Source organism: Xyrauchen texanus, chromosome 23, assembly GCF_025860055.1.
Source record: "Xyrauchen texanus isolate HMW12.3.18 chromosome 23, RBS_HiC_50CHRs, whole genome shotgun sequence".
Taxonomy (NCBI): Eukaryota; Metazoa; Chordata; class Actinopteri; order Cypriniformes; family Catostomidae; genus Xyrauchen; species Xyrauchen texanus.
Window position 1 is genome coordinate 4,247,268 of NC_068298.1, and position 12,727 is coordinate 4,259,994.

Below are 12,727 nucleotides of genomic sequence, written 5' to 3' on the forward strand. Positions count from 1 at the left end.
TGATATCCTTTCTTTTCTTTACCATCAGATAAAAAAAGCAAAAAGAACTATTAATTTTAATCAAAAATAGCACAAATGCGCTAAAAACCCAAGACCTTTCTCTCATTAGTAGATAAACCGGAATACCTGTGCAAGTCTGTGAGATGCACGTTAAACTCTTAAAGTAACAGTACCATTATTTGATGAATGTAAACTAAATGTTGTTATTGTAAATTGTACAAATTGTTTCAAACATTGACAGCTCATATCATTATTGTATATACAATTTCATGAAATAATATTAATTCAAAGATTGTAGAATTTGTATATTATAAGTTAACATTTTAATTTTAAAATGTGATTATAATAACCCTGACAAATTATAAAAAAAAATTAATAGACTAAAAAATAGATCACATTTATATTGTGTATTAAATAACTTCATTTTGTTGAGAAATAATAATCTGCTTTTTGTGCTAAATGTTTTTTTTTTATAAATAAACATAATTTTCTACCATACTTTGTCATTTAAGTGTTAATAGAGATAAAATGTAATTGTGAACCTAATAGTGTACAGTATATCGAACCGAATCATGAGAAAACCATATCGTCCCATCCCTAGTGGTCATTGTGTGCTTTCGTGTCATGGAAAATAGCACAAATATTCTTAAGTTGGAACTACATGATGATGAGTGAGTGATGACAGAATTTTATTTTGGGTGAACTGTTCCTTTAAACAGCTGTTATGTGCTAGTAGAAGATAAAAAAGGGAAGAAACTGCTAATAAATGGCTAAAAGGCTGTTTTTTGTGATACAGCATCTTTATGTTTCTTCTCTCAGATAATGGTCCCTGTCTGGGGTCACGAAAACCAAAGCAGCCGTATGAATGGCTCTCTTACTCAGAGGTATGATGACAATTATGTATCCCTGTTCATCTCTTCTTAAAGTCAGATATAATTGAGTAATTTTTTTGACCAAGATTGAAAATGGAATATTTCTTTCCAATTCATATATTCATATGATCCAATTATTAGATCTCAAAATATTGGTATCTGCATCGGAGTAGAGCCGCTGCTCCTTTGCATCGAAAGGAGTCAGTTGAGGTGGTTTGGGCATCTGGTAAGGATGCCCCCTGGCCGCCTCCCTAGGGAGGAGTTTCAGGCACGTCCAGCTGGCAGGAGGCCTCGGGAAGACCCAGGATTAGGTGGAGAGATTACATCTCCACACTGGCCTGGGAACGCCTCGGGGTCCCCCAGTCAGAACCGGTTAATGTGGCTCGGGATAGGGAAGTTTGGGGCCCCCTGCTGGAGCAGCTGCCCCCGCGACCGGACTTCAGATAAGCGGTTGAAGATGGATGGATGGATGGATGCATCAGCCACTGAAAAACCCTCTGATGCTGGCTGATTGTGTTTGCATTGTTGCTTTCATTTATTGGTCTTTTAGCCCTGAAGTTAATAAGTTACTTGGTGCACTATGTCATTAATAATAACACTTAAAGGGGTCATGCTCTTTTTTTTATTTTTTTGTAATTGTATTATCTTCCCTGAGGTCCACTTATAATGTTAAAGTTTGTATTTATATTTTTGCATCAAAACAGTCATAATTTATGAATATTTTATTATTTTCCACCCTGTCTCTGGATCTCTGGCCTTGTTCAGACTGCCACTAAAAATATGTTGTTTTTTTTTGCATATCCAGATTGTATCCAGATGAGTTTTTGATAGTCTGGACAGCAAAAAAACCCCCACATGAAATCTGATTTTTCTGAATCTGATTCAAAACACATTGGGAGGTGAATTCAAATGCGATTGAAATAAAAAAATTTCAGATGCGTCTCAGTCCGTATGCTCTGGCTGCTCAATTCAGATTTCACGTGACACACAACGGTGACGTAAAAACTCGATGACATCACAATATTTACTAGTCTCCTCCATCGCTGACTTTTTCTTGAGTGATGGAGGAGTTCTGCACTGCGACTGGACGGGGCGCTTATTTGGAGAGGGAGATGATGTACCTCCATTTTTCCCGCATCTGTTTTGAAAGCATCGTCACGTGGGTACACCTACGTCGTTACCATAGCAACCCATGCAGATAGGCTGGTTATGTCTGAAGCACAAATCTGATTTGATCACTTGCAATTAATAGTGCGGACAGTCTGCTAGAAAATATCTGATTTGAGAAAAAGTCAGATTTGCCTACAGTCTGAACATAGCCTCTGTCTGAAAAGCTCGGTTTTATGCTCTCTGGTCCTTTGACACTTCAATGTACAGTAAACGCCCACTGTTATGATTGGCTAACTTCGTGCAGCCCTTGCAATACAGCCATATTTGAAATGCAATCTGGAGAAAATTAACAAACTCCACAAGACCACAACATTTATAAAACAACAATTTAGGATTGAAATGTAACCCACATCCAACAAATTTCATATGAATATATTGAAACGTTCACCGAAGCAGCAAAGTGTTTTTAAAAGTTGTGCTTGTACTGATCTTAAAAGGCTGTGTACATCAGCGGAAATGCATCAAAATGATCAAAGACATCCATCTAGTGCATGTTTACAGAAGAATGACAATTAAAAATAGCACAGATTGGTGCCAAAATGTTCCAGGACGCCTTTAAAACAGCAAGAAACAGCACCGCTGAAATAGCGTAGAACGGAGGTTTCAACTTTAGAGTTCTAACTTGACATTGCGTCTTTTAAAAGTGACGTGAAATGCATGATAATGGTCAAAGCTGTTCGTCTAGTGCATGTTTATTTAGAAAAACATTTAAATCCAGATAAGTACATGAAGGTGTCCTGTGTAAGTCCCCTTTGGTGTAGATGAATCTCCCATGACAGGCCCATGTCTCTCCTTTTCACCTGTGTGAGTGTGACTGAGCTCCGGTGGGCGGGGCCAAGGGCGCAATGATGTATTTGGTCCTTGTGACATCACAAGTTCCAAAAATTCCAAATGGCCCATTTCCACAGCCTGGATTAAATAAATGCTCCTTATCTATTAAAGAAGGAAGCTTTCATTTCTGAAACTTACAGTATGTTTTTATAGTACAAAGACCTCTTGTATGTCAAAAGATCAAGGAACATTTTATTCATCATGACATGACCCTTTTAATAACACAAGTTTGCTGTTTTATAATCTATAATAGAGTTTAAAATCAATCATTTATTTACCGTTCTTTAGCACAGTGTACAAATGATGTGAAATGCCTTTTAAAAAGCAATTTTTGATAGATTCATTGAATAGTTTTTACATTTCTCTCCTTCTCAGGTGATCGAGCGAGCAGAGCTTTTGGGCTCAGCATTTCTTCACAAAGGACACTCCAAAAATGGAGACCCCTACATTGGTATCTTCTCTCAGAACAGACCAGAGGTCAGAGTTGTGCTCAAATCTGTTGTTATTTGGCCATTCCAGGAGAATTGTTTTTACACTTATGCATGTCTATTTGTATTGGCATAGAATTAGGGGAGATGGGAGGGGGATACACATCCCTCCCACTGCTTAGAAGGGGGTGAATCATGACCCCCCCCCCCCAATAATACATCTGTCCCCGTTGTGCAGCTCTGTCCTCTAGTGTTACACGTCGGCTACTCAGAGCGTGCATTAGGCATATGATAATGTTTTCAGTCCATTTCTTAAGTGTTAGACAAGGGTCGGAAATGAATGGTGGCTCGAAGCAAAAGTGCAACCGAAATTGCAGAGGCGGATCCTCACACCGTTGACCCACACAGACTGGCACTTCTCTCGCTTCAGTCCGCATCAGTTCGGTCCGGCGCTAAATTCCAAGACTGTGCTTCTCTCATTGAAAACGAAATGCCCTAGTGAGTAAGCTAACTCTTTCGCTCCCTGCACTAAATATCCCTGCTGCCCATCACTTATTCTGTTATTCTATCTGTTTGAAAAGCCTCCTCGCCCGCTAGAGGCCCCAAGTGTGGGAGGGATGGATGTTTTGGAGACAGTAAATTAATCAGGTATGAGAAATCACAAAATATAATGTCAACAAATCCTACAATTTACTTATTAATATTATCATTAAAAATACCAGGGTAGGTTAAATAAACCTAATGTAACCCCCCTTTATTATAATAAAGTATTATGACACTAAACAGTACGTGTAAGAAAAGTAATGCACACTTGAGGTTTTAATGCGAACACGACATGTAGCGGACTGTTTCACCTTGGTATGGATGATTTTTCAATTATTCATTGGTCCGTTGTCAATTATTCTGCTTATACCACGATTATCACACCTTAAGACATCGTTCAGGCTTTTATCTCACAACATTTTCTGGTTTTGTCCCTAAAACGCTCTTATAAGAGGAACTGCTTGCTTTCGCCACAGATTCAGCATCTTGCTTTAATACAGTTCGAGCCTTCGTTGCTAGAATGAAAACGTCACTTTAGAACTAGCAATGGAGGATTGTGTGGCTTGCGTTGCTTTACCGGAGCACTTACTGGAGTAATAAGGTAGTGCGTTTGTGTCTGTGTGTTTGAGTTTGTGTGTGAGATTTTATTTGAGGGTTCGAAAGACAGAAACTCAGAGACGGATACTAGTTCGAAAACGTCACTTTAGAACAAGCAATGGAGGATTCGCTGCTTTACCGGAGCACTTACTGGAGTAATAAGGTAGTGTGTTTGTGTGTGTGTGAGATTTTATTTGAGGGTTCGAAAGACAGAAACTCAGAAACTGAGACTAGTACGAAAACGTCACTTTAGAACTAGCAATGGAGGATTGTGTGGCTTGCGTTGCTTTACCGGAGCACTTACTGGAGTAATAAGGTAGTGCGTTTGTGTCTGTATGTGTGTGTGTCTGTGTGTGTGTGTGTGAGTTTGTGTGTGAGATTTTATTTGAGGGTTCGAAAGACAGAAACTCAGAAACTGAGACTAATACGAAAACGTCACTTTAGAACTAGCAATGGAGGATTGTGTGGCTTGCGTTGCTTTACCGGAGCACTTACTGGAGTAATAAGGTAGTGCGTTTGTGTGTGTGTGTGAGATTTTATTTGAGGGTTCGAAAGACAGAAACTCAGAAACGGAGACTAGTACGAAAACATCACTTTAAAACTAGCAATGGAGGATTCGCTGCTTTACCGGAGCACTTACTGGAGTAATAAGGTAGTGTGTTTGTGTCTGTATGTGTGTGTGTCTGTATGTGTGTGTGTCTGTGTGTGTGTGTGTGTGTGTGTGTGTGTGTGTGTGTGAGTTTGTGTGTGAGATTTTATTTGAGGGTTCGAAAGACAGAAACTCAGAAACTGAGACTAGTTCGAAAACGTCACTTTAGAACTAGCAATGGAGGATTTGCTGCTTTTCGGCATTGGTGTGTGTGTGTGTGTGTGTGTGTGTGTGTGTGTGCGTGTGTGTGAGCAAGAAAATGTTTAAAGTGGCTCTCGTCAGGAATAGCACATCTTTAAAATGCGCTTTTCAACTGAAATGGAAATAAATGTAGGAAATTATAGACATAGTTTGATGTTCTTAAACAATTTACTTTAACCAGTGCCTTTGTTTTAATTCGTTATTTTGTTGTAGTAGCCTGCATGGCTCTTTGAAATAACTGTAATATTTTCGCAAAGTGATATGGAACAATTATGTGGTCAAGACTTGGAACTACTTCATAGTCGTGCGCTTACTTGACAAATAATTGCACACCTTAGAACGTCCGACAGCCAATCAGAATCAAGCATTCGACAGACCCATGGTATAATTAAAAAATAGCCATTAAATAACAAAGCCCTAATGCAGTATTTAAGGATACAGTCCATGTTAATATGCTGTCTCATCAGTGTGCCCCCTCCCCCCACCCCCAAAGTTCAAATGAAACCTACGTCACTGTCTACTTTGACTATTTTTGAGTTTGTCACTCATGTCAGAAATCTTTCTCCAGTGGACAATTTCAGAGTTGGCCTGCTACACCTATTCTCTGATAGCAGTTCCTCTGTACGACACCTTGGGCACTGAGGCAATAAGTTACATCATCGACAAAAGTAGGTCAATTAATCATACTTGTTTTATTCTGACTTGACCCATTTCATTTAGGATTGTATTTTCACTAGTCATTATATTGATTTGAATGCAGATATGTGTCTTTTATTATGGTGTTTGCTAAGGAAAGCATCACCATTAGTATTGCTCACACATGTGACTTGCAACAGAAAATTGCTGTGAACTGACTCACCCTAAAGGGACTTTGTGCCAAATATCTTTTGAATGGTTTAACATTCATTACATGAGTGTGTGTGTGTGTGTGTGTGTGTGTGTGTGTGTGTGTGTGTGTGTGTGTGTGTTTGCAGCGTGCATCTCTACGGTCATATGTGACGTGCCAGAGAAAGCCAGGCTGCTGTTTGATTGTGTTTCTGGCCGACAGCACACAGTGAAAACCCTGATCCTCATGGAAGAGTTTGACACTGATTTAGTGAGCCGAGGACAGCAGTGTGACATCGACATCATCAGTCTGCAAGACATAGAGGTGAATAAACCACAGACTCTCGGAGCAAATGTTTTTTTACTGAATGAGATCGATACATTTATTTGCATGTGGTGTCATTCGTGTATCTGACTGTGACCCCTGTCACGACACACACATCAGCTGTGTTGACTTGTAATGCTGAATGTTTACCTTCAGTGTCCCGTGTAAACTCATTGACTCAAATGACTATTTGTAGAAATACCCACTCAGAGCTGATGCAGAGCATAATGCCATACAAACAATACAGAGGTGGTACCATAGTACCATGGTATTACCAAAAAAGAAAGGTAATACCATTGTTTGTTTGCTTGTAATGTTTTTGATATGTTTATTTGTAAATCATATTACTTTGCTTATGTATCGGGCTACACCGGTAGCGCTGTATGTTTCTCACTGTAGATTCAAAAGAATCGGTTCATAAGAGTCATTCATTCGAGAATCAAACTACACTCGTTGGGCTGTGTGGTTTGCACTGTTGATTCAAATTAACCTGCTCATAAGAGTCATAAGTGTGTGAGAGTGAGTGTGTGTGTGTATGTGTGTGTGTGTGTGTGTGTGAGTGAGTGTGTGTGTATGTGTGTGTGTGTGTGTGTGTGTGTGTGTGTGTGTGAGTGAGTATGTGTGTGTGTGTGAGAGTAAGTGTGTGTGTGAAAGTGTGAGAGAGTGTGGGTGTGTGAGTGTGTGAGGTGTGTGTGTGTGTGTGTGTGTGTGAGAGAGTAAGTGTGTGTGTGAAAGTGTGAGAGAGTGTGTGTGTGTGTGTGTGAGTGTGCGTGTGTGTGAGTGAGCATGTATTTATCACTTTGTGGGGACCAAATGTCCCCATAAGGATAGTAAAACCCGAAATTTTTGACCTTGTGGGGACATTTTGTCGGTCCCCATGAGGAAAACAGCTTATAAATTATACTAAATTATGTTTTTTGAAAATGTAAAAATGCAGAAAGTTTTCTGTGAGGGTTAGGTTTAGGGGTAGGGTTAGGTTTAGGGGATAGAATATAAAGTTTGTACAGTATAAAAACCATTATGTCTATGGAAAGTCCCCATAAAACATGGAAACACAACGTGTGTGTGAGAGAGTGTGTGTGTGTGTGTGAGAGAGTAAGTGTGAGTGTGAAAGTGCGAGTGTGAAAGTGTGAGTGTGCGTGTGAGTGTGCGTGTGAGTGTGCGTGTGAGTGTGCGTGTGAGTGTGCGTGTGTGAGAGAGTAAGTGTGTGTGTGAAAGTGTGAAAGTGTGAGAGAGTGTGGGTGGGTGTGTGTGAGTGTGCGTGTGAGTGTGTGTGTGTGTGTGTGAGAGAGTAAGTGTGTGTGTGAGAGTGTGAGTGTGTGTGTGTGAGTGTGTGTGTGTGAGTGTGCGTGTGTGAGTGTGCGAGTGTGCGTGAGAGAGTGTGAGTGTGTGTGAGAGAGTGTGCGTGTGTGTGAAAGTGAGAGAATGTGAGTGTGTGTGAGTGTGTGTGTGAGAGTGTAAGTGTGTGTGTGAGAGAGTGTGGGTGTGTGTGTGAGAGTAAGTGTGTGTGTGAGAGAGTGTGCGTGTGCAAGTGTGCGAGTGTGCGTGTGTGCGAGAGAGTAAGTGTGTGTGTGAGAGAGTGTGCGAGTGTGAGTGTGCGAGTGTGCGTGAGAGAGTGTGAGTGTGCGTGAGAGTGTGTGTGAGTGTGTGTGTGTGAGAGAGAGCGTGTGTGTGAAAGAGAGTGTGCGAGTGTGCGTGTGCGTGTGTGCGAGAGAGTAAGTGTGTGTGTGAGAGAGTGTGCGAGTGTGAGTGTGCGAGTGTGCGTGAGAGAGTGTGAGTGTGCGTGAGAGAGTGTGCGTGTGTGTGAAAGTGAGAGAATGTGAGTGTGTGTGTGAGTGTGTGTGAGTGTGTGTGTGTGAGAGAGAGCGTGTGTGTGAAAGAGAGTGTGAGTGTGTGAAAGCGTGAGAGAGTGTGTGTGAAAGAGAGTGTGAGTGTGTGAAAGCGTGAGAGAGTGTGTGTGAAAGAGAGTGTGAGTGTGTGTGAAAGTGTGTGAGAGAGAGCGTGAGAGTGTGCGTGTGTGTGTGTGTGTGTGTGTGTGTGTGTGTGTGAGTGTGTGAGAGAGAGTGTGTGAGTGTGTGAGAGAGCGTGAGTGTGCGTGTGTGTGTGTGTATTTCAGGACTGTCTTTGTGATTGTGGAGGATTTGCTAAATTATGATGATTAACAAGGCATACATTTAAACATGTAAAAGTATAATAATTGTGTGTGTGTGTGTGTGTGTGTATGTGTGTGTGTGTGTGTGTATATATATACACACCACCCCACCCATATAGTCTTCAGTGTAAACTTCCTGTCCTAACATTTATTTAAATACATTTCTCTTCCACCTACAGAATATCGGTAAGACTCATCGACAGCAGGCTGTGGTCAGTACTGATGTTTTTCTATCAGTTGCTCATTAATACTAGCAATATGTAGATTTAATGCTTTTATAAAACACCTGCAATATGATAAAAGACACATTAACAATAAACATTTATCATTAATAATCATTAGAAATAACAATAAAAATAAAAAGTCTTCCGCCAAGTAATATTGTTCACCCTCCTAACTGGTTGCCAAGCAACGTAGAAGCGTGGCACATTATTATAGAATAAAACAGCTCATCCAATCAGAATTAAGAATCGAACCAATCCATTTTATCATTTCCATTTTGGATATCGTAAAACGTTTAGTGTGTGATTTCCTTTCTCAAGTATTGCTTAAATTCTCTAGATTTATACCTTATTCATATATGATGATTTAATATACTACATATGCATTCAATTAATAGATGTTTATATTTCTGTACATATGCATTCACTATACCTTCATGTCTGTGTTCATTTAAATTCTCCTATTTTTGCAGCCTCCCAAGCCCGATGACTTGGCTATAATTTGTTTCACAAGTGGAACCACTGGTATGATGTTTGTGTGTGTTTGTGTACATGTCTGTTTCCAAAGAGAAGTCGGCCATATTTGATTCGATTTGAAGTGTTGCGATGGAAACAACATCATCTCTTCTGTCTCTCTCTCATAGGAAACCCCAAAGGAGCAATACTTACTCACAAAAACGTCAGTGTCCAACACAGCTGCTTTTATCAAAGTCACACAGGTAAATACACTCTCTGAAGAAACACTCGACTCTGGTTGCTCAATCACGACATTCTGTGGTCAAACAGGTTTGATTAATGACCACACAATTATAATTGACTGCTGTCTCATGCAACATGAAAGTCCCACGTCTCTTGTATCACTCCACCCTCTCTCTTTCTTCTCAAATAATAAATACATGAAAATGAAATATCGATTCTAGTTTAAAGCATTTTATGTATTTGGTAAGTAGTCGTGTAATAAGAAATATAAAAAATGGTCAAATTAAACAATGTCGTTTGACATTTTGTTTGTGGCTGTTATCTTCCAGAGCAGTTGTCCCTTCGGCCCGCAGGACACTCACATCTCTTACCTGCCCCTGGCACACATGTTCGAGAGAGTCGTACAGGTATGTGCATGCCATTAGGGAGGGATCCACTTTACTTAATTCATTTGACATTTCTGGGAACATTTTAGAAAGCATGCAAAACTGAGAACGTGATAGTTTATCTTAAAGCATATGAGGAAGAATCTTATTTGCATCTGCCATATTTTTATTTCAAGTCTTTTAATTGATTTTGCACCCTTAGAAAATATGATTCATACTTTTTAGTGGGTAAACATCAATCTAAAAGAGACATATTTAGAGACAAATGTCTGTCTGTTATGTGAAATTGATTAAATGTGCAGTCTAGAAGCATCATTATTCAGTGATTGAATTGATTTAGCGTCAATGTCACACATGCAGACATTATTGCACAAATTGCATATATTGATTTTGATATCGATATTGAATGTATATTTCAATGTCAATATTCAAAAATATTGATATTTTTATTTATAAATATTTTTAGATTATTTAATGGATATTTCAATGTCAATATTCAAAAATATATATTTTTTATTTATAAATATTTATAGATTATTTAATTGATATTTCAATGTCAATATTCATAAATATTTTTATTTTTATTTCTAAATATTTTTACATTATTTAATGGATATTTCAATGTCAATATTCCAAAATATGTGTTATTTTTATTTATAAATATTTATAGATTATTTAATGGATATTTCAATGTCAATATTCCAAAATATGTTTATTTTTATTTATAAATATTTTTAGATTATTTAATGGATATTTCAATGTCAATATTCAAAAATATGTTTATTTTTATTTATAAATATTTTTAGATTATTTAATGGATATTTCAATGTCAATATTCAAAAATATATATATTTTATTTATAAATATTTTTAGATTATTTAATTGATATTTCAATGTCAATATTCAAAAATATGTTTTTTTATTTATAAATATTTTTAGATTATTTAATTGATATTTCAATGTCAATATTCAAAAATATGTTTATTTTTATTTATAAATATTTTTAGATTATTTAATGGATATTTCAATGTCAATATTCAAAATATGTATTTTTTATTTATAAATATTTTTAGATTATTTAATGGATATTTCAATGTCAATATTCCAAAATATGTATTTTTTATTTATAAATATTTTTAGATTATTTAATGGATATTTCAATGTCAATATTCAAAAATATGTATTTTTTATTTATAAATATTTTAGATTATTTAATGGATATTTCAATGTCAATATTCAAAAATATTGATATTTTTATTTATAAATATTTTTATATAATTTAATGAATATTTCAATGTCAATATTCCAAAATATATATTTTTTATTTATAAATATTTATAGATTATTTAATTGATATTTCAATGTCAAAATTCAAAAATATTGATATTTTTATTTATAAATATTTTTAGATTATTTAATGTATACTTCAATGTCAATATTCAAAAATATTGATATTTTTATTTATAAATATTTTTTGATTATTTAATGGATATTTCAATGTCAATATTCAAAAATATTGATATTTTTATTTATAAATATTTTTAATTATTTAATGGATATTTTAATGTCAGTATTCAAAAATATTTGTATTTATTTATAAATATTTTTAGATTATTGAGTGAATATTTCAATGTCAGTATTTAAAAATATTGGTATTTTAATTAATACAAATATTTAGATTATACAGATTCAGTAAATAAAATAAAGTATTTACCATTTTCTTTTGGTAAATTAGTGAATTTGTGTATTAGAACAATATGTAATTTAATAAATATTTCATATTTTTAGTAAATTAATTAATGCAATGAAGAGCTGTGTCAATGGCATATATATAAAAACAATTCCCTCTTCTCATGATATATGGCAAGGCAGGCCAACAGGGCCAACATGTCTGGCTCACTTTAACCACAAAACTTTTTAATAATAATAAACCTTTGATTCATTCCTTTCAATGAATCACGTCACGCAACATGGAAATGCCTAAAAAAGGAATATTTAAACATAATTTTCTACATTTGCTTTCGATTGTAGTAATGAGGTCTGTTTTTTGCAAGAAAATATATATTTTTTTAAAACAACAACAACAAAATGCATGCAATGTGTTTCACCCCCTCAGGGTGTAGTTCTGCTACACGGTGCACGTATCGGATACTTCCAGGGTGACATTCGGGCTTTGATGGATGACCTCACGACCTTGAAGCCCACCATATTCCCTGTCGTTCCTCGTTTGCTGAACCGCATGTTTGATAAGGTCAGAAACAGCATTTTGCACACTACCGTTCTGGACACTCTTGACCTCGTGATCTTTAACATAGAGTGGCTACTGTACTTCGAACATGCTGAAATACTGTATAGGGTAGCTTTGATTTTTACAATACAACCATTTGTTATTTTTGTCATTGTATTGATTGCATCTATTATTTTAAAATGTGCAAAAGAGAAAAAAATGGCCATAAGTGATCAAAATATCTTTTAACAATCACAGTGTCATCTGTGATCTTGGATGTCAAATGTGTTTGTCCTCTTGCTGTGTTTGTTTTAGACTCTGTGGTGTAGTTGTAATGTTGTAAATACTCTTGCAGATCTACGGACAGGCCAACAGTCCTCTGAAGAGAAGGATTCTGGAGTTTGCGTTCAGGAGGAAAGAGGCAGAGATGATGAGTGGAATCATGAGAAGAGACAGTGTGTGGGACAAAATCATCTTCAAGAAAGTCCAGGTGATGTCTCCTGATTATGATCACAGTAGAGTATTGTGGCAGGGCGGAGGGCGGGGTCGGGTCGTGATCATACACACCCGGTCCCGTATTAGGCTAATCAAGCCTCCGTGA

General features: G+C 36.8%; 1 pseudogene; it reads left to right on the forward strand.

The window, feature by feature from the left end:
- Positions 1 to 12,727, forward strand: part of LOC127663033 (long-chain-fatty-acid--CoA ligase 1-like) — a 36,670-nt pseudogene that overhangs the window by 14,384 nt on the left and 9,559 nt on the right.